The sequence below is a fragment of the Oryx dammah genome, unplaced genomic scaffold (genome assembly GCF_014754425.2).
Source record: "Oryx dammah isolate SB20612 unplaced genomic scaffold, SCBI_Odam_1.1 HiC_scaffold_27, whole genome shotgun sequence".
In the NCBI taxonomy this organism is placed as follows: Eukaryota; Metazoa; Chordata; class Mammalia; order Artiodactyla; family Bovidae; genus Oryx; species Oryx dammah.
In genome coordinates this window covers 4,821,769-4,844,424 of record NW_024070211.1, presented here as the reverse complement: position 1 = coordinate 4,844,424, position 22,656 = coordinate 4,821,769, and the positions used below count along the sequence as shown (strand labels likewise).

At 47.8% G+C, this 22,656-nt stretch overlaps 1 protein-coding gene across 4 annotated transcripts in view; it reads right to left on the bottom strand.

Moving 5' to 3' along the window:
• The window catches only part of ALPL (alkaline phosphatase, biomineralization associated), a 65,148-nt gene that overhangs the window by 24,550 nt on the left and 17,942 nt on the right, over nucleotides 1-22,656 (bottom strand). The window contains exon 1 of one of the 4 annotated variants that reach the window (XM_040229514.1): nucleotides 17,236-17,298. The exons of 2 other annotated variants lie outside the window; for them this stretch is intronic. The gene's annotated coding sequence lies outside the window, so the exon portion shown is untranslated. Of the gene's footprint in view, nucleotides 1-3,587; nucleotides 3,693-17,235; nucleotides 17,299-22,656 lie in introns of those variants that run through there. One more of the 4 variants, XM_040229512.1, reaches the window with a different exon arrangement.

Sequence of the window (22,656 nt, the reverse complement as noted above, 5' to 3'; positions counted from 1 at the left end):
GGACTCAACCTCTTGGGGCCTTGGTTTCCCCACCACCGAGAGGGAGAGCGACCCACCCTTCCCCCCAACAAGAGCAAACAGAAGCCACACGAATCTAGGGCAGGATCTCTGGCAGGGCGGGAGTCAGCCTGGGGCGAGCCCTACCTGAGGGGCCGGGCCAGACGGGTGAAGAAGCAGACCAAGGCCAAGGTCAGCACCAGGAGGAGGAGGCTGAGGACCGCTGTGAGGACCAGGTCCAGGGTGGGGGACAGCAGGGCCATCTTGAGCCAAGAGGCCCCCACAGAGCAGCCACCACAACCCGGAACACTCAGTCACACGAGCCCTGGACGCCTGCTCCAAAGCCCTGGGTCAGTGGCCCTGACCTGGCTTTGCTCCTTGGGGTTAATCTTTGGGGATTAGCCCAGGAGGGGTGAAACGGGAGGAGGGACAATCCCCGAAGCTCTCCTCCTCCAGGCTAGTCCACCCCGACTTGAGGCCTGGCCATTCCTCCTTCATGCCCAAACATTACTGAGCACCAGCTAGGTACCTGGCTCTATTCAAGGTACTAAGGACTCAGTGGGGAACAGAACAGACACCTTCTGTTTTCCTGGAGATTCCTGACCAGCTAGGATAGGAAAAGCACCTACTATGTGTCTGTCATTGTGCTGGGCACCTTGTGGGATAAAAGCACAGAAGGAAAGGAACCCCTACCTGGGGTCATGATCTTTTTTCTTTTTTTTAAACACTAATGTATTGGATAATTCTGCTTTGCCAAAAGATAATTCCTAAAAACTTAAAAAGAAATGTATAGCCAAGACATGGTAGCAACCCAAATGTCCATCAACAAATGAATGGATAAAGAAAATGTGGTACACACACACACACAGGAATATTACTCAGCTATAAGAAAAATGAAACCGTGCCATTCACAGCAACGCAGATGGACCCAGGGACCATCATACCAAGTAAAGCAAGTCAGATACAGACAAACACCATCAACACTGCCTACAAGTGGAATTCAAAACAACGGTTCCAACGAACCCACCCACAAGACAGAAACAGACTCATAGACCCAGAAAGCAAACCCACTGGTGCCAAAGGGGAAAAGGCCATGAGGGAAGGACAAATTGCACAATTGTTTTTTCCCAGCACCAACTGCTGCTCCAACCCATTTCCACGCCCAGGAACCTGTGTCTGCGCTGAATCAGCCAGAGAGGTGAACCCATGTCCAGAATGAGAGCAACTGTTCTTACTGAGCACTTCCTGATGAAGGAAAAACAAGGTCAGAGGTGTAATGATGGAGTTGGAATTTGAACCCGGATCCACTGGCCATCACAAGCTGTAACCCCAACCCCAGCACTATTTCAGGTCTGGGATTGTACCAGCCCTGCAGGGCAGCAAGGAGGCTTCAGTCAAGCCTCAGCCAGGGGTGCAAACCCAGCCATCACCAGAGAGGCAGCACACACAGGCTGGAGGGCGCTAAACCGCCACCTGCCTAGAGGGGCCTTTCCTGCTTCCCAAGTGTCCCCAACTCCCTTTTCATTTTCCTTTGGTGGTGGTGGTTTGGTTGCTAAGTCGTGTCCGACTCTTGCGATCCCATGGATAGAGGAGGCTGGCAGGCTACAGTTCATGGGATTCTTCAAGCAAGAATAGGGGTGGGTTGCCATTTCCTTCTCCAGGGGATCTTCTCAACCCAGGAATCAAACCCGGGTCTCCTGCCTTGTAGGCAGATTCTTTACCAACTAAGCTACAAGGGAAGCCCTTCATTTTTCTTTGGCTTCCGACAACCTCTCAAGTCAGGATGGTGATTATAGTTCCCGGCTTATAGATTCAGAAGCTGAGGTCCAGAGAGGTGAAGCCACTGCACACCCATGGGGCCTGGGTGCCTGAGAGACCAGGCCTTTTCCAATTATACGTCCAGCCTCCTGGGACACCTCAGATTCCATGGAGCAAAGCACCCAAGGTTGGTGGGGGGAGATGCTTTTACCCTCTTGTTGCCAAGGGAGGGACCCTTCTCCTGGCGACAGAAAGCCCCTGGGCTCACTATGAATACAGGAAACCCATCGCATTACTCCCTTAAATCTTTTTCTTTCTCACTTTGCATCAGATCCTCACCACACCCTAATGATATAGGCAGGGTAGATGGGGGGAAATGAGGCTTATCAGGAAAGCCGTTCTGAGCTGTCCCGCAGCCAGCAAGTCTGGTTCAAGTCCCAGCTCCATCACTCCCCAGCTACCTGATGCTGGTCAGTTCCTTCATCAGAGAGCTGCTGCCTTTTCCTCCTAACGCCTCTCTCCCATTTAGGAGACCCCAGAGGCAGGCCAGGCACTGAAATGTGACGTACCTCATCTCGCCTGTGTGCACTCAGTCGTGTCCGACTCTCTGTGACCCCACGAACTATGGCCCGCCAGGCTCCCCTGTCCATGGGATTCTCCAGGCAAGAATACTGGAGTGGGTTGCCATTCCCTTCTCCAGGGCATCTTTCCAGCCCAGGAATCGAACCTGGGTCTCTCAGATGGCAGGCAGATTCTTCACTGTCTGAGCCAGCAGGGAAGCCAAGAGTACTGGAGTAGGTTGTCACTTCCTAGTCCAGGTTAGCTTCCCAACCCAGGGAATGAACCCGCACCTCTCACAGCTCCTGCACTGGCAGGAGGGCTCTTTACCCCTGCACCACCTGGGAAGCCCATACTTGACCTTACTTTCATCCTTATTAACTGAGAGCTAGATACAATCATCCCCCTTTCCAGGTGAGGGAAAAAAGGCGCAGGGGGCCGTGGTGAAGAGGATCCAGGGTTACACCGATGGGAGGTGCAGAGCCAGGCCTTCACAGGGCTCCACGTGGGCCCTACCCAGGGGTCACCCCTGTTCCAGACTCTTCCCACCGCAGCTCACCCAGGAGCGCTCCCCACCCCCACTGAGCTCCAAAGCCCGAGATACCCTTTATAGCTCCCCTATTCACCAGCCTAATAAATCAGTATGAGGCCTCAGGAGTGTCACTGTGCACTCCCTAGCAGTGATTGGTGCTGGCAGTTTTTCGTCCTCGGGAGCCCCCAGTCTAGAGGTCACAATTCAACAATGTCTGGGCTGGGAAGGGTTCTTTGACCAGATCTTCCCAAATAGCCCAGACCACAAAAATCACTCTGGGTGATTGCAGGAAAAGTCCTGTTTCCAAATGGTACCCAGGGAGGTGCACAGCCTGGCAAGTGTATGAGGGAACTTTATGGGGTGATGGAAGTATTCTTTACAGTGATCTGGGAGGTAAAGTGTATAAACACGTAAAAATTCACCCAGGGGCCAATAACCCCCACCTTGCCCAAATTGTTAGGTGAGAAAGGTCTGTCGATATTTGAGTTAAGGAAACATTGGGAAAGAAAAGGCGTCCTGGGGGTGGCTGCATTCAAATTTTTAAAGAAATTAAAGAGACATGACAACCTCCCCCACCTAATTAATTCTTAGCGCCCACCCCCACCTCAAACCTACTCAGAATCTCCCAGGGCAGAGCCTGGCAAGTCATCCCACAAGCAGATTAGTTTGAGAAACATTGCCTTAGAGATGATCCCATCGCCCAGATGGGAAGACTAAGGCCTAAAGAAGATAAAAGACTTACCCCGGGTCTCCTAGCTCCTCCTCCCCATAGACATGCAATGAGATCAGTCAGAACCAGCCAGTGCCTCTGGGCTGTCAGCTGGGCCTTCTTGGCTTTTTCAAGGAACTGTGGCCGAAGAGAAGACCTAAATGTTCCAGGTGCTTCCGGGGGCGGGGCGGGGGCAGTGTGGGGAATGGGATGGGAGCTGGAGGGGGTCTGGCACCACCAGACGGGGCTGCAGCAGCTGCCTGGAGAGAGGGAGCCACCGAAGATAAGCCTAGGAACATTTCAGCTGCAGGGTCAGAGAGAGGGGACATGGAATTGCTCTCGCAGCCAAGCCCAGCGTCTCTGGCAAGCCTTGCTGGCTGGGAGTTTATTCATTCAGGACGGAAGTTATTTATGGTTGCTGCCATAAAGCAGCCTCGGGGTGAAGGGCTCTGGAAGGAATGTGTGGTGGTCAGAGTGGGCTGCAGGTCAGACCCAAGGACAGACTTCCTTGGGAGGGTGGCAGGCCAGGTGCTGGGATAGAGTGAGACCTCTAGCTGCTGCTGACAGCACCCCATCTTGGCAGAAAACAGACATAGGAGTGCCTGGGGAGGCTTGGTGTCAGCCTTGCCTGCTGCCAAGCCGTGGCACCCTCAGAGCTGTAATAAGATGCCAGCTGTCTCTCCTCCACCATCTCCATCCCCCCAACCCAGGCACCTCCAGCCTCAGCCCCTCTGCACACTGCGTTCCCTGGTCTGGAACAGGTCTCGAATGTTCCCTGCTGTCCACCCAATGAAGTCCTCCCATCACCCTTCCCCCCTCGGCCTCAGCTCTGCTGGGCTGCCCAGCACCCTGCCCAGGACCTGGTGGCAGTTATAGCTCCTCCCCTAGAAGCCGGGTGCTCAAGACCTGGAGCACATTTATCAGAGTCTTACAGACCCACGGGTGGTCGCTCCTCACCACGGGGTGAGCTCCTAGCGAGCAGGGATCTTGTTCTGTGGACGGCGGCCGCCCCACGGCTGGCAGAGCCCAGCGCACAGCTGGCCGGCCGGGCAGGAATGTGGGTAGGTGGGTGGGAGGGTGGCAGGTCAATGCTGAGTGATGGAGGAGGCGGCTCGGCAGCAGGAAGCGAGCCCTGGAGCCAGGGCTCCAGGTTCAGATCCCTCCTCTCAAGCCAGGGCGGGGGGCGCTCAGGGCCACTGAGCCCACCCCTGGAGCCTCAGGAGTCTCATCGGCAAAGTGGGAGGCAACAGAAGCCGTAGGGTCATTGTAAGGATTGTATGAGTTAGTACACATGAAGGCTTAAAACAGAGCCCGGGGTGTGGCAAGCGGGCAGTGAGAGTCACCCGGCAGCCGCGGCCACTGAGCAGCGCGGGACGGACTTGGAGGCGAGTGGGTCGGCAAGAGGCTGGCGCCGAGAATGGACAGACCCTTCCCTGCCCACTCAGCCGGCGGTCATTCCCCCCGGGCGCACCACAAACCTACCCGCCCGGGAGGTCCAGGAGTCCTTCCCGCTCCAAGACTCCAGAATCCGAAAAGCCTGCCTGGCTACTGGGCACCTCCAGCCGGGGGAGGAGTTAGTTAAGATATGGAGGTTCCGGTTCCTAGAGTCCTAGGGGTGCCTCATGTCCTGAGGGCCAGATCCGTCTGTCTCTCTCTCACAGACAAACCACCCAGCTGGTGGCCTGCCACTTCCTTTTCTTCTTGAAGAAGGAAGAAGCAGACCACCTTGGGTCAGCGGGGAAGCTTCCATGGAATGGGGAGGAGGAGAGCCAGGCTGGATGGATGGTGGGGTTAAAATGAATAGAGAGAGAGAGCGCTCCGTACAGGGGAACCCAAAAACGCAAAGGCAAGAAGGTAGCAATGTGGCATATAGAGGTCCGTTGGTGACAGAGGACAGTCAGCCAGGACAGACCACACAGAGGGCTTTGCTCCCTGAGGTCAGCAGCGTCAAGAGCAGGCGCTCGACAGGCCCCACCTGATTTACATGCCTTCTGTTGACCTTTCACAGATGAGGACTCTGAAGCTCAGATGGTCTGCCGCTCGCCCAAGGCCACACAGCAGAGCTGGAACCGAAAGCCTCAAGGGTCTGAGTTCTAGAGCTGGAGGTTTTTCTGTGGCTCTCTTGGGCGCCTGGCCCAGTCTAGGTGCCACACACTGGCTCCGCGGGCAAAGGACTGAAGCCAGTCAAGGTTCAACTGGAGAGAGGCGAGCTGGCAGCAGGGAGGTGGGGGAGGGAGAGGGCAGGGCCCAGAGACGCCGTGCCCGGGCGCCTGGGCAGAGGAGGGTCCGGGATGCTCCCACACAGGCTCCCCCCTCCCACGGGAAGGACATGCTCCCAAGCCACCTTGCTTGGGGCCAAGCCTGGGAGCTGAGTGGCGTGGGGAAGGGGGAAGTGTTTTACATCCGAGGTGTTTGCCATCTCTTGCCCTCAGGCATCTTACTCAGCACTCTTGCAGCGGGAGCCCCTCTGGTACCAGGAGATGAGCTGTCCCATGCTTACTCTCACAGCGAACAAGAAACAAAAGGCACAGAGAGGGTGTGCAACCTCCCCAGGGCCACACAGCAGTCAACAGAAGGAACAGGCCTCCCCACCAACCAGCTAAGATTTCCAGCACTATTATGGGAAGCGCAGGGCAGTCTGTGAGGCACAGCATGGATGCCAGTGTCTTGGAATTCCAAACGTTAGTGGTTCCTGTCAACTGAAAAGAACATTTCAAATTGAGCCTATTCTAGAAAAATCCACATACTTGGTCATTATATCTGTGATAAAAATAGCATATCTTTTCATAGCTCTTACTGTGTGCCAGACATTGTTCTAAGCACTTCACCTATATTAATTCATTCAGTCTCCACAATAGCTTACTAGGTAGGCGCTATGATTACACCCAACTTCAGTTCAGTTCAGTCACTCAGTCGTGTCCGACTCTTTGCGACCCCGTGGACTGCAGCACACCAGGCCTCCCTGTCCATCACGAACTCCCGGAGCTTGCTCAAACTCACGTGCATTGAGTCGGTGATGCCATACACCCCACTTCCAGGTAACAAAACATAAGCACAGAGAGGTTAAGCACCTTATCCAAGATCACACAGCCAGAAAGCGACCAAGTCAAGAATTCAACATCGCTTGTGGAGGCTCCTGTCTCCCGGGGCCAAGTGTAAACTCCTGAAGCAATCAGTAAGGTTAGAAACAAACCACATCTTTCCTACCTGCAATGTGTACGTGATGTGTGTGTGGATTAATGGAATAGACACAGCTACCATTTGACTCACACTCATTATATGCTCTTACTGAATGTGCACCTCAGCCCCTGCGGGAGGGCTTCTTACCCCGACTTCATCAAAGACAGGTGAGATGACTTGCCCCAGGTCACACCGAGAGAGTGGCTGAGTCCAAGTCTTTGATCACAGGAGGCCTGTCCGGCAGAGGGGACCACCCAGGGTGTGCAGGGTTGGGGGGAGGGGAGGACCTCGGTTGGAGGCCCGACTCCAGCGCTGGACACACCCTTCCTCCCCCACCATCCCCCACTTTGGCTGGCCCTCCTGCAGGACCCTGGACCACCGTGGCTGCCCTCCCCGCCTGCCCCCACTGCGCCACGTGCCCTGGCAGCCTTCCCCGAGGAGAAGAAACCTCCATGCCACAGACGGCCCACACAGGCCCTGCAAGCTGGGGGTGCTGAGGCAGCTCTGGACTTCAGAGAAATGGGCCATGAACTAGTAACCTTCTGGGTGGCAGCCAACACAAGCAGTATCCCTGGTGGCGTGTGTCTGGTTTCTCGAATGCCCAGCTCCCGTCGGAACAGGAAGGGCACGGATGTTCCCAGAGACAGGTCTCACTGCCCCGGGCCCACAATAACAGCGGCTCCTCACATTCCCAGGGAACCTTCCAGCGGATGGAGGCTCCTGGCACTCCTGCATTTGATATCCCTGCTGACTCTGGGAGGGCGGGAATGCACCCTGCACCTCGGGCAAAAAATATGGGCCTGCAGAGGTAAGGGTCCCAACCAAGGGGTGCACGGCTGAGCAGAGCCCCCATCGCTTGCTGGCTTTGTGACCTTGGGCACGTCACTTGCCATTTCTGGGCCTCAGTTTTCTCACGGGTCCAATGGCAACCATCACAGTGCGTACCTGTATCACTGGGCTATCATCAGAACGAATTTCACAACAAACAGTAAGACAAAGACCCAGGGCTTGGCCCATATTAAACACCCAAAGTAAATGTTAGCTAGTAGAAGTGATAACAAGGGTGCCAGGCACTAAGCGCTTTCCAGGCCTTCCCTCATCTAATCCTCACAGCACACAGTACGGGCAATTGCTGCTCCCACTGCACAGAGAAGTTAAGTAACTCAGCCAGGGTCACACAGCTGTCAACAGGAGGACCACTGTGAAGAGGGAAGGGGAGAAGCTCAATGAATGAAGCACCTACTACGCACCGGGAGCTTTTTGTTCAACCTTCCAAGAACCTAGCCAGGTGGGAATTACCAGCTCGGGTCAGAAGAGAAAACTTGAGGCTCAGAGAGGGGGCGGGGGGTGCAGGGTCACACTGCAACCACGTGGGAGAGCTGGGATGCAGGCCAGGCATGTCTGGCTCCACACCCAGGGCACTGGCTGCCCCAGCCCAGTCACATGCAGGACAACCTCCATCAGAGGCACCATCACGGACAGCAGACGCCGATGCCTCAGCCACCCCCAGCACAGGGAGCCCTGCGTCAGTGTGCCATGTGACATGTGGGTGTATGTGCGCGCACGCGCGCGTGCAGCAGAGTCCTGGCAGTGAGCAAAGCAAGGCTCCCATTGTGCGTGCGTCCAGCCCCATGACCAGTCCTCACGTCAGGCTGTTGCCTCTGTCCCCAGACTGGCTCCTCCTGGGCCTCCACCTGACTGCAGCCTCCTCGGGACCTCTTCTATCTGGAACAGGCACTTAAGGGAGGGGTTTCAGTCACACTGGCCCCTCCCTCCCGGGTCAGCCCCTTTGGGTTTATAAGTTTACACAGAAGATGGAATAAAGCAAAAGATGGAATAGAGAGATGCAGAGAATCTGAATCTTTGATGACATGGCTTGAGCCCCTGGATACAGCCATGCCTGAAGCCTACCTCTGAACATCCAAGTTATATGAGCTAATTACCTTGGATTTTCTATTATTTGGAACATAGAGCCTAAGCTCAGAACTCTAGTTTAGCCCATTTTTCTCAGCTACTTACATTGTAAACAACCACATCGTGTCACTCAGCTAGTTGTCTCTATCAAAGGAAAAAATCTTGCAAACGAGTTAAAGATGGATCAGTAAGTTTCAAGCGGATGATAAAATGAGGCCAACCAATACAAGTTAGGTCTTTGTGGACTCTGTTAACTAGTAGAATTGTACAAAGTCCATGGAGAGGATTTGCCTAAAAACTCTTCTACATGCAAGACTCAGACCCTCCGCTTCCAACAGGTTGTTGTCAGTTGAGTTTAACCACTCTTTGACCACCTGGTCCAAGTGTCTACTACATGCCTGGTCCTGTGCTGAGGGCCACAGGTACAATCAGGCTTCTAGGCCCTTTGGTCTAATGATGCTAGGTCACCAAACACATTTTCACTATATTTTACACAAAGCCCTAGGAGGCTGGCCTACAAGGGGAAACTGCTGCACCCATTTCACAGAGAAGGAAATAGAAACTTAGAGGGGAATAGTGGCTCTCCCAACTGCTAAAGAGGGGCAGGGCCATGCCCCTGGATCTGTGTGACTCCAATCCCAGTGCCTTCTGGATGATAAGGACGGTGCTGGGATTGGCCTTTCTTTGAGGTAGTTTGCTCCACTTAGGGGCAATCAGAGGGCTTCGCAGATGGCCCAGTGGTAAAGACGCAGGAGATGCAGGCTTGATCCCTGAGTTGGGAGGATCCCCTGGAGGAGGCAATGGCAACCCACTCCAGTATTGTTGCCTAGAAAATTCCATGGACAGAGTCACTGGCAAGCTGTAGTCCATGGGGCCACAAAGAGGAGGCCACGACTGAGCAACTGAGCATGCCTGCACAGGGCAATCAGAGCGGTTTAAAAAGCTAAAGAAAGCAGGGAAGCCTAGCATCGTGGGCTTCCTGTTTGCCCTGTGGGTCTTGGCTCCATGAGAAGCCCCAGTACTCAGGCCCATCCGGCTTTACAGGGCACTCCTACAGGGCTCACTTCCTGCAGGCTGTGGCCAGAGAGGGTCCAGACACCACCCTAAAATCCAGGCTCCAAATGCTTTCACAGGCAGCCTGTGGCATCCCAAGCGAGCTGTCCTGCTGCCTCTGCCCAACATCTTTAAGATCCAACCGACACAGCCTCAACATCCCCTATATACCCTAGGGCCTTCCCTATACGTTATCAACCAGTCTTCATTTTACCACTGCTTACTGAGCACCTACTATATACCAGGGGCAAATCGCTGCTGGTGGGGAGAGCAGACAACAAGAAAACAAGTAAAATCAGTAGGATAATGCAGGAAAATAAGTGAAATCAGTAGGTAATGGTAAATGAGATGGAGAAATAGAAGGCAGGGAGAAGAGGTGGTATTTGCAGGGAGTTTTTGTTGTTGTTTGGGTTGGGTTTTTTTTTTTTGCAGTTTTAAATAGGGAGATCAGAAAAAGTCTCACCAGGAAATCGTCTCACCGGAGCCTTGCAATAATCCCACACAGCTGAGAACTGCAAGCAAGGAAACCGAGACTTCAGGACTAAAGTCCACACACGCCAATCTAACCAGCCGTGGAGCTGAGATTCTGGTGCACTGATACTTCTCCCTTACCAAAGGTTACTAGCAGCCCTTTTACAGTCTCTGAGAGGTAAAGCCACATGTTCAAACCTGCAAGAGTAAACTACAGGGCTGGGGTCAGCCCCGGTGCCACAGTTTGGAACCGCCTCTTAGGAAGACCTACAACCCGCAGGCCTCGCTCTCCAGCATCAGCTCCGGGCTGGTTGAATCTCAGTTCTCTTCTTTGCAGACTCCGCCTCCTCCAAGACTACTGCTCTCCTTCCCAGAGCCCCTCTGGCTCCCTATCTCAGGTCACTTGAGCCCCTAATTGTCCAACCCACACTCGTTCTGTCTCCTCAATTAACTTCTGGCCCATCAAAAAACCTGTATTTGCATGAAACCTACAAAAGACATCTTGTGGAAGGCCTAGGGCAGGCAGACAGCTGGCGTATGTGTGGAAGGGGGAGGGGGCATTCTCACCAAGCTTTCCCATCTGGATTTGTTCAATGAGCTCCCAAACCCCAGACTAATCTTTCTGAATATGAGGCAGACTGGAAAGGCCTTGGCCTTGGAGAAGCTGGATACAAGGTTAAGTCCTGGCGGTACGGCTTTGAAAGTGATTTTATGTCTGAGGCTGCAGTTTCCTTATCTGTAAGACAGGGTTACAGGTTCTCATTTCCCAAGGTTGTTTTAAAACATCCTGATTTTTCAAGGCTGTTTTAAAGATGCAATGCAATGGAGAGTATCTGTTAGGCAATATTGCGTAGAATTTTTAAAAATTTAGATAGAGCCTGGCAGGCAAACATCAAGATTTTATGGAGTGGAATGAAGAAAGGTCTGTGTGATGGTGAACCACCACCATCAGCACAGCGACAGCTGCATTCATTCGGCTCCTATACCCTGAGGTCGGCACCCTTAGGATCAACTTTATTAGACAGAAGTTGGGGGGAAAAGCATAGAGACTAAGCAGCTTGCCTATGGTCACAAGGCAGACAAGTGGGAGAGTTGGGATTATGAACCCAAATTGCCCAAGCCCGAAGCGTAAGCTCTTAACCATTATGCTAGGTTAGAAAATGAGCTTTCACGAGCTGAACTAGCTACTCATTGAAACACAGAGATTAAGTCCAGAACCTTCATTCTTAACCACTGTATTAGAGGAATCACTGACCGAAGCCGCTCACCCCGCCCAGGCACCACAGTAACCACTTTTGTGAGTTATTTTACGACACATCCTGGTAAGGAACATGGAACTAACAAGTCACCACCAACCAGAAGAATTCGGGAAAGGTCAAAAGGAGACGCCACATGTCCTACCAACCTCTCAGAATCCTCCTCATTGGAATCCATTTTGGCTGACCAACGCGTGCCCCACCAGTCACGTTCAGGTCACTATTGATATTACTAGGTAGAATCCCCTCACCTGGTCAGTTCATAATGCCTACTCTGACTCTGGCCATAAATATAAGTTTTCTTCTGTGAATCAAGCTCAATCAGACCAACAAGCAAAGTTTCAGCCAAGCAATAAAATCTCCCATAATTATGGGATGGATTTATGTAGAAAACACCAGGCTATGGTAATTTAAGTTTAAAGTTTCCTCTATGTTGGGAACAATTAAATCATACTAAGGATAATCAGTCTAGTCACACTAGGATTGGACTGTGTGCCTTGTGGACAATGCACACCCAGTTGTTTCAGGCGTGTCCAATTCTTTGTGTCCCTATGGGCTGTAGCCCACCAGGCTCCTCTGTCCATGGGGCTTCTCCAGGCAAGAATACTGGAGTGGGTTGCTATGCCTTCCTCCAGGGGATCTTCTTTATGGGCAATGCCAGTACATAATTTCCTTGAAAGATAAGGATTGGTATAGAATAGACTAAATTAGATGACCTGGAATATATTGGGCTACACCTAATGAAAGTTTTGGCTTAATTCTTATGACTTTACTAATACTGCTAGCTATGTTATTTGTATTTTATCTGTTTTATAAAATCGCTATTTCCTACATAACCACATGTTTGACTGAGCCTCTGATAAAATGATGACATGTAGATCTATATGAGATCAATAGTTATAACAGTGTCTAATTCTAGATATGGGAAGAAGCAATAAGAGGGAATATTTTCCTGTATCATAAGAGACTAGTAAAGACAGGTGGTCTGGAGCTTTTTGGCACTGTTAATGAGGCCTAGTCCAATAGCACATTGAGTGGCCTGTCAACAAAATCTTTGCCAGACCTGGGAATAAGCATTCCCAGCACCGTGGGACAAAATGGTCATGAAATGCCCCCTCCCTAAACTATGGTCAAATTTATGACCATGAAGGCACTCTGCTGACTGGAAATTGGCACTTGTCATCTACCTCTACAAGGATTAAATTACTGCAGCTGCTGACCTTCAACACCCTCTTGAAAGTCATTCAGGGTAGAGATCAGGAATGAGGTACTTGGTGCTCTGGGAAAAACTGGAAGAGGCCTTCAAATAGTTAGATACTTCCAGGAGAAGATTTTATGAGTTCCAATTCTAGCATCTTCTCATACCTAGAGAAATACTAACATCGTTAATGGTGACATCTGCTTTGGCTATTAAGGAGAATATTACAATTAAAAGTAAAAATGGAGTAACTATGATTCAGACATCCAAAGAAATAACTAGATGACACTATGTAATTTAAGGCTAGTCCTTGTATTGCTAAGAAATTGCTTTCTGAGCTGTGTCAGACTTGGATGCTACCAGATGTTCTCAAAACAATGTCCGCTGGCAGCTAGTAACTACAACCTTACTTTTTAAAGGTCTCCTCTTGTAACTATTACATTTTTAGACAAGGAAATTGCTTTAGATCATACACTAACAAAAAAAGGAGCCATATATGATGACCAATAGCACCTTTCATCTATATGTTAATATTACATTTAAAGTTAAAACCTACTTAGATGAGTTTCCCCAAAATACTTGATCCAGACTGGGTTTCAGGCTTACTCTCCCTGAAAAGAAATGAGATTTACTCTATTAAAATTCCAGTTGTCACTCCTCCAACTACCTTTAACTGGGTCGGTCACACCAACATGGCAGACCAAGGGATTGAGGTTTTAATCATATAAGACTCAGATCCAGGACTTGCAACTCAGAAAAACTTACAGTTCAGAGTCTATTCTTCAAATTGAGGCAGCATCGTGCCACATTTTGACAGGAAGTTGCCCGAGCCAGGGGCCCAGTTCCCTGAATTAAAACTGAGCAGGACTCTGTGGGCCTTTGGAATACAAATCCCTTCTGTGTCCTCTATTTCTCTATATCTTTGTAGGGTATAGGCTTCATTCGGTGACCTTTCCTGAGTTCTCTGGAACTCAGATTCAAACAGCTGCTGATAAGGGAAGGGAAGAAGTACAGAAACAGGAGAAGTACAGCCAAGCAGTGGTAGGGTCTTGGGGCAAGAGCCTGGTGCTCACTCAACAAACATGCACAGCAATATCTTTGAGAACTGGGGCCCCCACCCAGGTGGAGGATGGTAACTTCAGGCTGACTGTTAGACACCTGGAGCACTGCCCTATTACCTCACCACAACGGATCAGAAGAAAATCATACCCTGAAGCCCCCAACCCAATTTTGCCTTTGTTCTCTGGGGCCTGGTGATGACTATCCTGTTAGGCCTCCTGTTTTGATCTCTGTTTCCTCTCCGACAGGGTCAAATAGTTTCAGGCTAAATTGTTACCATGAGGGTGACTGTCGGCTTTGGGCACAGAATACCTATATGCAGATCATGTGGAGAGAGACTTCTAGCTACGAGGCAGGACTACAGCCATCTCAGCTGGAAGCAGTTACAGAAGAAAGAGATCGCTGCCCCAGTTCCCAAGAAGTATCTTGAGTAGGAACTGAAGTCTCTCAGCAGGGAGTTGTTAGGGGAAACACAAAAACTGCCCACCCTGGTAACCATTTGCATAAGTTACTTTATGACAGGAGGTCCTGGTAAGGAACATGGAACTAACAAGCCACTACCAACTGGAAGAATTTGGGAAAGGTCAAAACGAGATGTCACCTGTCCTACTAACCCTCCAGAGTCCTCCTTGTTGGAATCTATCATGGCTTGAGCAATGCGAGGACCATCAGGAAGGACTCTGAGTCAAAATAGTTGGCCAGAGATAACCTGGAAACAAATCCCATCCCCATAAAACCCAAGACTGCAAGTCACCCAGCGGAGCAGCCCTCCTGGGTTCCCAGCAAAGTCTCTTGCCTTGTCAGCACGTCTGTCTCCTCAGACAATTCATTTCCAAGTGTTAGACAAGAGCCCACTTCCGGACCCTGAATGGGGTCCCCCACTTCCTGAAACAACTGCACCAGCTTGTCAGAGCTAAAAGGGGCTCTAAAATAATCTACCTCAATACACTCATTTTTTTCCCAGCAGGGGCCTAAAGGTCCAGAAAGATAACGAGACTTTCCCAAAGTCACACAGTCAGTTAGTTGAGGAACAGGACAGGCACCTGGTTTCCTAACTCTAGAACCCCATGCTATCGATGAGTGTCACATTGCCCACGAGAGGTCTTCAGGGAAAGAATCTTGAGGACGTACCAGAATTTTTCCAGCAGAAGTGCAGGGAAGACAGACTAATTAGAGTGAACAGCAGCACATGTGAAGGCCTGGAGGCGAAAGTCCTTCTTTTCGGGAACAGTGAGCTGCTAGTTGCATGCAAAGGTTGGGGCAGAAACAGATGATAAAGCTGAGTTTTCATATTGAACCAAACTTCATATTTGCACATGGTCCTTCTATTGTGTAATGCTTTTCTAATACAGTTTCTTATACTGTTTTACATTGCCAATATCTTCCCTTATCTATTTTGTATGTTTCTAATGGTAATTAAAAGTTCTGGGTCTTTCTGTCCCAATGTCGCTGACTCCAGTGCTATCCTGAGTCAGTTTGCTGTTTTTCTTTTGAAGTTTTGTGCCCTGGCTGGCGATGTGGTTGGGGTGCGGCATGTACTTTCCCTTGAAACAGTGAAGGAAGACATATGGCTCTGGGCCCCTTTCCCACAAATCAACACCAGAGTAACAATAGAGCAAAACGTCACTAAGCCTAGGAACTTGTGGAGGGAAGCGGAATCTCCTGGGGAGATGGAAGGGGGTGGTTAAATCGGTGTGTGCAGGGGGAGGGGGTGGGGACGCAGCAGCCAAGAGAAGGGGTAGGGCCTAGAGCGGGCGTGGAGAACACCGCAGAACAGATAACAGAGTTTGAGCTCTGCTCTTGCCTTTTTGCATCAAGACTTCCCCAACACAACCCCTCCATCCCCTCTCCCGGCCCCCGCCCCCAAAACATGCCCACTTGCCCTTCAGAAATGAAAGCCAGCATTCTCACTGGAACAGGCAGGGACCAGGCAGACGGCCCAAGTGTCTGCAGGAATAACATCAGGGCCACGGAGCAGGCGCTGAGGAACTGCAGAATCAAGAGTGAACTCACAGTCACTCCACCAGCCCTTCTCTTCCAGACCTGGAGGTTGGAGGATTCTGACCTAGGCAGACAGCCCCCTCCCCTGGCTGCTTCTTCCTAGCACTCAGAAAGTGAGGCTCAGGTCTTCCCTGGAAATCCAGTGGGTAAAAATCCACCTGCCAATGCAAGGGACGTGGGTTCGGTCCCTGGTGTGGGAAGATTCCACATGCCACAGGGCAACTAAACCCATGTGCCACAACTACTGAGCCCCCACGTGCCACAGCTGGTCCCCAGCTGCCACAACTAGAAAATACCTGTGCACAGCAACAGGCAAGAGTACTGGAATGGGCTGCCATTGCCTCTCCGAATGAAGACTCAGCACAGCCCAAATTAAACAAAGTTAAAGAAAAGAAGTGAGAATTCGTTACTTGGTGGGGGTTGGGGGAGTTGTGATGCTAAACCCGGGGAGGAGCTATGCAATTCTGGCACCTGGGGGTCTCCACTCTGGGACTGGCCTTTCCTTGGGCTCACCGATGCTGACAGAGACCAGGGTCAGGCTTGGATTTTTACCCCAATATGCAGCACCAGACAGGCTAGCTGAACGTCCCCTTCCCCTGAGGAATGAGATCACGGGGTTAAAGAACAGGGAATCTGGGGAGCACACCAGCTTCCAAAGAAAAACAAACTGATTAGAGATAGCACTGGAACTGGCCAGGTTCAACAGATGGATTTTAAACAAGAATTCTAAAACAAGCATTAGAAACACGTGAAAGAAATACGATATTCGTGAAATAAAAGAGAATAAGAAATTGTTAAAGGACCCAGGTGGAAAGATTCTATATGAAAAACCAGTTGAAACAACAAATATAATAGGTAGAATGAATTATAGAACAGATACAGCATCTGAGCAATGAAATAGGGAACTGGGATATCAGATGGAGGAATATCTCTAGGAAGAAGCCAGGAGGGATGAAGAAACAAAACATGAAAGAAATGGTAAAAGATTGGTTAAAAGTTAAACACCAACCCCAATCTTACTCTATCAATTTGAAATGGATCATAAGCCTAATTATAAAAGTCAGAACTACAAAGCATTATCCTTCAATTAAAAATAAATAAAAAGCCAGAAGCATAAAGCTTTTAGAAGATAACATAAGCAGGTATCTTTGTGACTCTGGGTAAGACAAGGAGTCTTAACTTCATTTCAAAAATTGCTAAGTTGGACTTCATCCAACATTTAAAATTTCTGCTCATCAAAAGATAGCACTGGGCTCCCCTGGTAGTCCAGTGATTAAGAATCCACCTTGCAATGCAAGGGACACCAGTTTCATCCCTGGTTCAGGAAGATCCCACATGCCACAGAGCAACTAAGCCCCCAAGCCATAACTAGTGAAGCCTCCATGCCTAGAGCCTGTGTTCCATAACAAAGAATGCCCCAGGGTGCAGCAGCAAAGGCCCACCATGGCCAGAAATAAATAAATAAATCTTTAAAATAAACACACAGCATTAAGAAACTGAATAGATAGACATATTCTGGAAAAGAATACGCACAATACACATAGCTTACAAAAGACTTGTCTCCAGGAAATGAAGAACTCCTGAAGCCGACAATGCTTCCCAGGTGGCTCAGTGGTAAAGAATCCACTTCCTAATACAGGAGACGTAGGTTCGATCCCTGGATTGGGAAGATTCTCTGGAAGAGGAAATGGCAGCCCACCCCAGTATTCTTGCCTGGAGAATCCCATGGACAGAGGAACCTAGTGGGCTACACAGTCCATGGAGTGGCCAAGAGTCGGACGTGAATGAGCACGCGCACAGGAAGTTCACAAGAAAATGCGTAACTCTTCCTCCCCAGTCCACACAAAGAGCAAGAGACTTAACCATTTCAAAAAAAAGAAGACACACAATTGACCAAGAGCTCTAGCTAGGTACTCCACATCGTTATCAGGCAACTAAAAATTAAAACATCCACCAGAATGACTAAAACCAAGTCAACATGACGAAAATGTAGAGAGACTCATGCTTGTGTAATAATCTTTTGAAAAAGAGTTTGTCAAGCAAACATGATACGATCCAGCAATTTCACTCCTAAGTATTTACACTCAAAGTTTACAAAGTTGAATTCAAAAGAACTTTATTCATAATATCCCCAAACTGGAAATAGTTCAAATATTCAGTAACTGAAGAATAAATAAACAATGGTGGTATGGTATATCAATACAACGGAAAACCACTTGGCAAAAAAAGAGAGCTACTGAGACAACAAACGCAGATAAATATTAAAAGCATTATGCTAAGTGAAAGAAGCTAGACATAGAAGAGTACCTGCTGTATGATTTCATTTATGTGAAACTCTAGAAGAGGTCCAATCTAATCTATGGTAAAAGGAATGGGAACAATGATTGCAATTTGGGAGGAAAAATAGACTGGAAAGGGGTATGAGGGAACTCGATAGAAAATTTTTTAAATCTTATTTTGGGGTTCTGTTTATAAAGTAATGTGATTAGTCAAAATACTACATTGACTGGGGTGGGGGGTAGGAAAGGTCGGTTTTCATTCCAATCCCAAAGAAGGGCAATGCCAAAGAATGCTCAAACTACCACACTATTGCACTTATTTCACATGCTAGCAAAGTAACGCTCAAAATCCTTCATGCTAGGCTTCAACAGTATTTGAACCAAGAACTTCCAGGTGTACAAGCTGGGTTTAGAAAAAGGCAGAGGAACCAGAGATCAAATCGCCAACATCCATTGATCATAGAAAAAGCTAGAGAATTCTGAAAAAACATCTACTTCTGCTTCATTGACTATGCTACAGCCTTTGACCGTGTAGACCACAACAAATTGTGTAAAAATTCTTCAAGAGATGGGAATACCAGACCACCTTACCTGTCTTCTGTGAAATCTCCATGCAGGTCAAGAAGCAACAGTTAGAACTGGACATGGAACAATGGACTGGTTCTAAACTGGGAAAGAAGTTCATCAAGGCTACATATTGTCACCCTGCTTATTTAACTTATATGCAGGGTACACCATGCAAAATGCCAAGCTGGATAAAGCACAAACTGGAATCAAAATTTCGGGGAGAATTATCAGTAACCTCAGATGTGCAGATGACACTACCCTTATGGCAGAAAGCAGAGAGGAACTAAAGAGCCTCTTGATGAAGGTGAAAGAGAGTGAAAAACCTGGCTTAAAACTCAACATCCTGTCCCATCACTTCATGGCAAATAGATGGGGAAACAATGGAAACAGTAACAGACTTTATTTTCTTGGGCTCCAAAATCACTGCAGATGGTAACTGCAGCCATGAAATTAAAAGATACTTGCTCCTTGGAAGAAAAGCAATAACAAACACAGACAGCATATTAAAATGCAGAGACATTACTTTGCCAACAAAGGTCCGTATAGTCAAAGCTATGGTTTTTCCAGTAGTCATGTACGGATGTGAGAGTTGGACCATTAAGAAAGCTGAGTGCCAAAGAGTTGATCTTTCCAACTATGGTGCTGGAGAAGACTCTCGAGAGTCCCTTGGTTTGCAAGAAGATTCAATTAGTTCATCCTAAAGGAGATCAGTCATTAGAAAGACTGATGCACGTGCTCACGTTGGCAGCACATGTACTGAAATTAGAAGGACTGATGCTGAAGCTGAAGCTCCAATACTTTGGCCACCAGAGGAGAAGAGCCAACTCCTTGGAAAAGACCCTGATGCTGGGAAAGATTGAAGGCAGGAGGAGAAGGGGACGACAGAGGATGAGATGGTTGAATGGCATCACTGACTCAGTGGACATGAGTTTGAGCAAACTCTGGGAGATGGTGAAGGACAGGAAATGTTGGCATGGTGCCGTCCATGGGGTTGCAAAAAATTGGACATAACTGAGCAACTCACAACAACAGATACATGCATACATATGGCTGAGTCCCTTTACTGCTCACCTGAAATGATCACAACATTGTTATTTGGCTATCAGTTCAGTTCAGTCACTTAGTCATGTCCAATTCTGTGAGTTTTACAGTTATTATGCTATGCTATACTGCTTTACAAAATATAAAGTTAATATAAAGTTACACTGAACACGTAAGATCTGTACATTTTATTGAATGAAATTATATATCAACAACAAAAAAAAGAGAAATGAAATATAATTGCCAACATCTAGATATTAAGCATTCCAGGAGAGGAAAATAAATCAAAGGAGGAGATATTGGAAGAAATAATAAAGATAACTTTGGAACTGAAGAAAGATGATAGATCTCAATTTGAAAGGGCCCCAAATACACCAAACAGGATAAATAATGAAAAATGCACACTGAGAAATATTAGATTGACTATCAGAATAAAAAAACATTCTCAAAGTCCAGAAAAAAACAGATCACTTAAAGGAGTAAGTGTCAAATTGAATCGACTAAAGTACCAAAGGAAAAGAATCTGAACTGAGAATTTTATATCCAGCTAAATTGCCATTCAAATGTTAAAGCTTTACACAACCCCCCCCCCAGATTTTTTGAAGTAATTATTAATTCTTCAATAATAGAAACAAATTCCTCAGATGATATTAAAGATATATGAAAGCTGAGCAAATAACTTAGTAAAGTTTGGTGTTTAAAAAAAAAAAATCCCAGATCAAAGAAAAGAGTAAGATATAGATATATATATATATGTATATATAGCTACAGTCCATAAGATCACAGAGTCAGACCTGACTGAAGTGACTTAGCGTGTGCACAGACACACACACACACACACACACACACACACACACACACCTCAAAACTGAAAAATCTAGACAACTTTAACGTGCTGTCATGGGGGCTCAAAGGCCAGTCGTTGAAGAGCTTAAGGGCTGAAAGGGAAGAGAGAGACCAAGGGATATGAGAAAATGCTCATCTTGTCTTCGAAGGCAAAGCTACAGCTGATAATTTTTTAAAATAATAAACTATTAAAAGAAAAACAAGATAAGTTGTAATGAAAAAGTAGGGTAGGAGAAACAAAGTACCCACACATTCTTTTCAGGAACATGCAAACAAAAAATTCATCACATACCAGGCCACAAAACAAGTCTCACATTTCAAATAGCAGGTCTTCACACATTCTCTGACCATTAACTTAGAAGTCAGTTTTTAAAAGAACAAACAATTCCCCCATATACTTGGAGATTAAAAAAAAAATTCCTAAATAACTCATACATCAGAGAAATGCTGGAGTTTAGAAATTAAACACTACTTAGCACCAACTGATGATAAAACATGATAAATCAAAAATTGTGCAATGCAGCAAAGAAAGGCTAAAAATTAACAAAGTTTCCAATTAAGGAAATTAGAAAGAACAGAAACTCAAACAAAATGAAAGGAGATTATAAAGAGCAAAATCAACAAAACAGAAAAAAAAGAGATTAAGTTGAGAAGATCAAAGCGACAAATTGGTCCTTTAAAAAAGATGATAAACGAGGCAAGATTACTTTTAAAAAATAAAGAGAGGGAGAGAGATAATACACAGTTATTATGGAAAAGAGAAATACAATAAAAAAATGCTATAAGCAACCTTTGCCAATAAGTATAAAAATGTAGATTAAATGCATACATTTCTAAAAATATAAATATATGCAACCCCACGGACTGTAGTCTGCCAGGCTCCTCTGTCCATGGGATCCTCCAGGCAAGAATACTGGAGTGGGTTGCCATGCTCTCCTCCAGGGGATCTTCCCAAGCCAGGGATTAAACCCAGGTCTCCCACATTGTAGGCAGATTCTTTACCGTCTAAGCCACCAAAGAAGTCCATATATTTATAACATACCAAAACTGACTCAAGAAGAAATAAGAAGACTACATTTAAAAATAGAAACAGCAGGGCTTCCCTGGTGGTCCAGTGGTTAAGCGTATGCCTTGCTGCAGAGTGACACATATCACCACATAATGCAGCAGGAAGATAAAAGCTAAGGCTTCAAAGCAGAGATGTGAGTAACTATAGCAGCGATAAGCTCTTACACACCCTTTCCTGCCTGCCCAATGACTTCCAACATTTTGTACAAGCATCAGTATGAAAGACACACAGCTCCGTGGAGAACAGAACCCAGCTCAGCAGAGTGAAGGCCCTCAGGGGCCAGGACTTTCATTATGGAGTTCTCTAAACTGCTGTGTATGTTTGAAAATTTTTAGCATAAAGTGTTGGAAAAATAAGTAAATATGCATTAGTTTGATTTACAAAATAAAAAAGGGAATCCGTCTTGCAGTGCAAGGGACACCGGTTCAACCCCTGGCTCTGGGAGATCCCACACATCATAGAGCAACTACAGAGCCCCAGCTCTGGAGCCCTCAAGCCGCAAATGCTGAGCCCAAGGGCTGCAGCGACTGAAGCGCCTGCACATAGAGCTGGTGGTCCACAACAAGAGAACGCGGTGCGGAGCAATGGAGACCCCGCCTATAATAAACACATAAAAAGAAAGCAGGTATAAGAATACTCATAGGTGCTTTTGCTACACTAGCAAAACCTGAAAACGACCCAAATGTGATCAACAAGAAATTGACTAAAAAAAATTGTAGCAGGAATTCCCAGGCAATCCAGTGGTTAGGACTTCGCACTTTTCCTGCCAAGGCCCTGGGTTCAATTCCTAGTCAAGGAACTAAATCTGCAAGCAGTGAGGTGTAGCCAACAATAAAATAAAAACTTTTAAAAAATTGTGGAATAGTTACCCAGTAGAATGTTACATAATAGTTAAAAAAAAAAAGAAATATAGCTATATGCAACGCTGGATCTACCTTGGCAATAAGACTGAGTGAGAAAGCAAGTCTCAGGAGATTATGTAAAGCACGAAGCTGCTGCTGCTGCTGCTGCTGAGTCGCTTCAGTCGTGTCCAACTCTGTGCGACCCCACGGACGGCAGCCCACCAGGCTCCCTCTGTCCCTGGGATTCTCCAGGCAAAAACACTGGAGTGGGTTGCCATTTCCTTCTCCATGCACTTTCATAAGGTAAAAAATATATATATATTTTT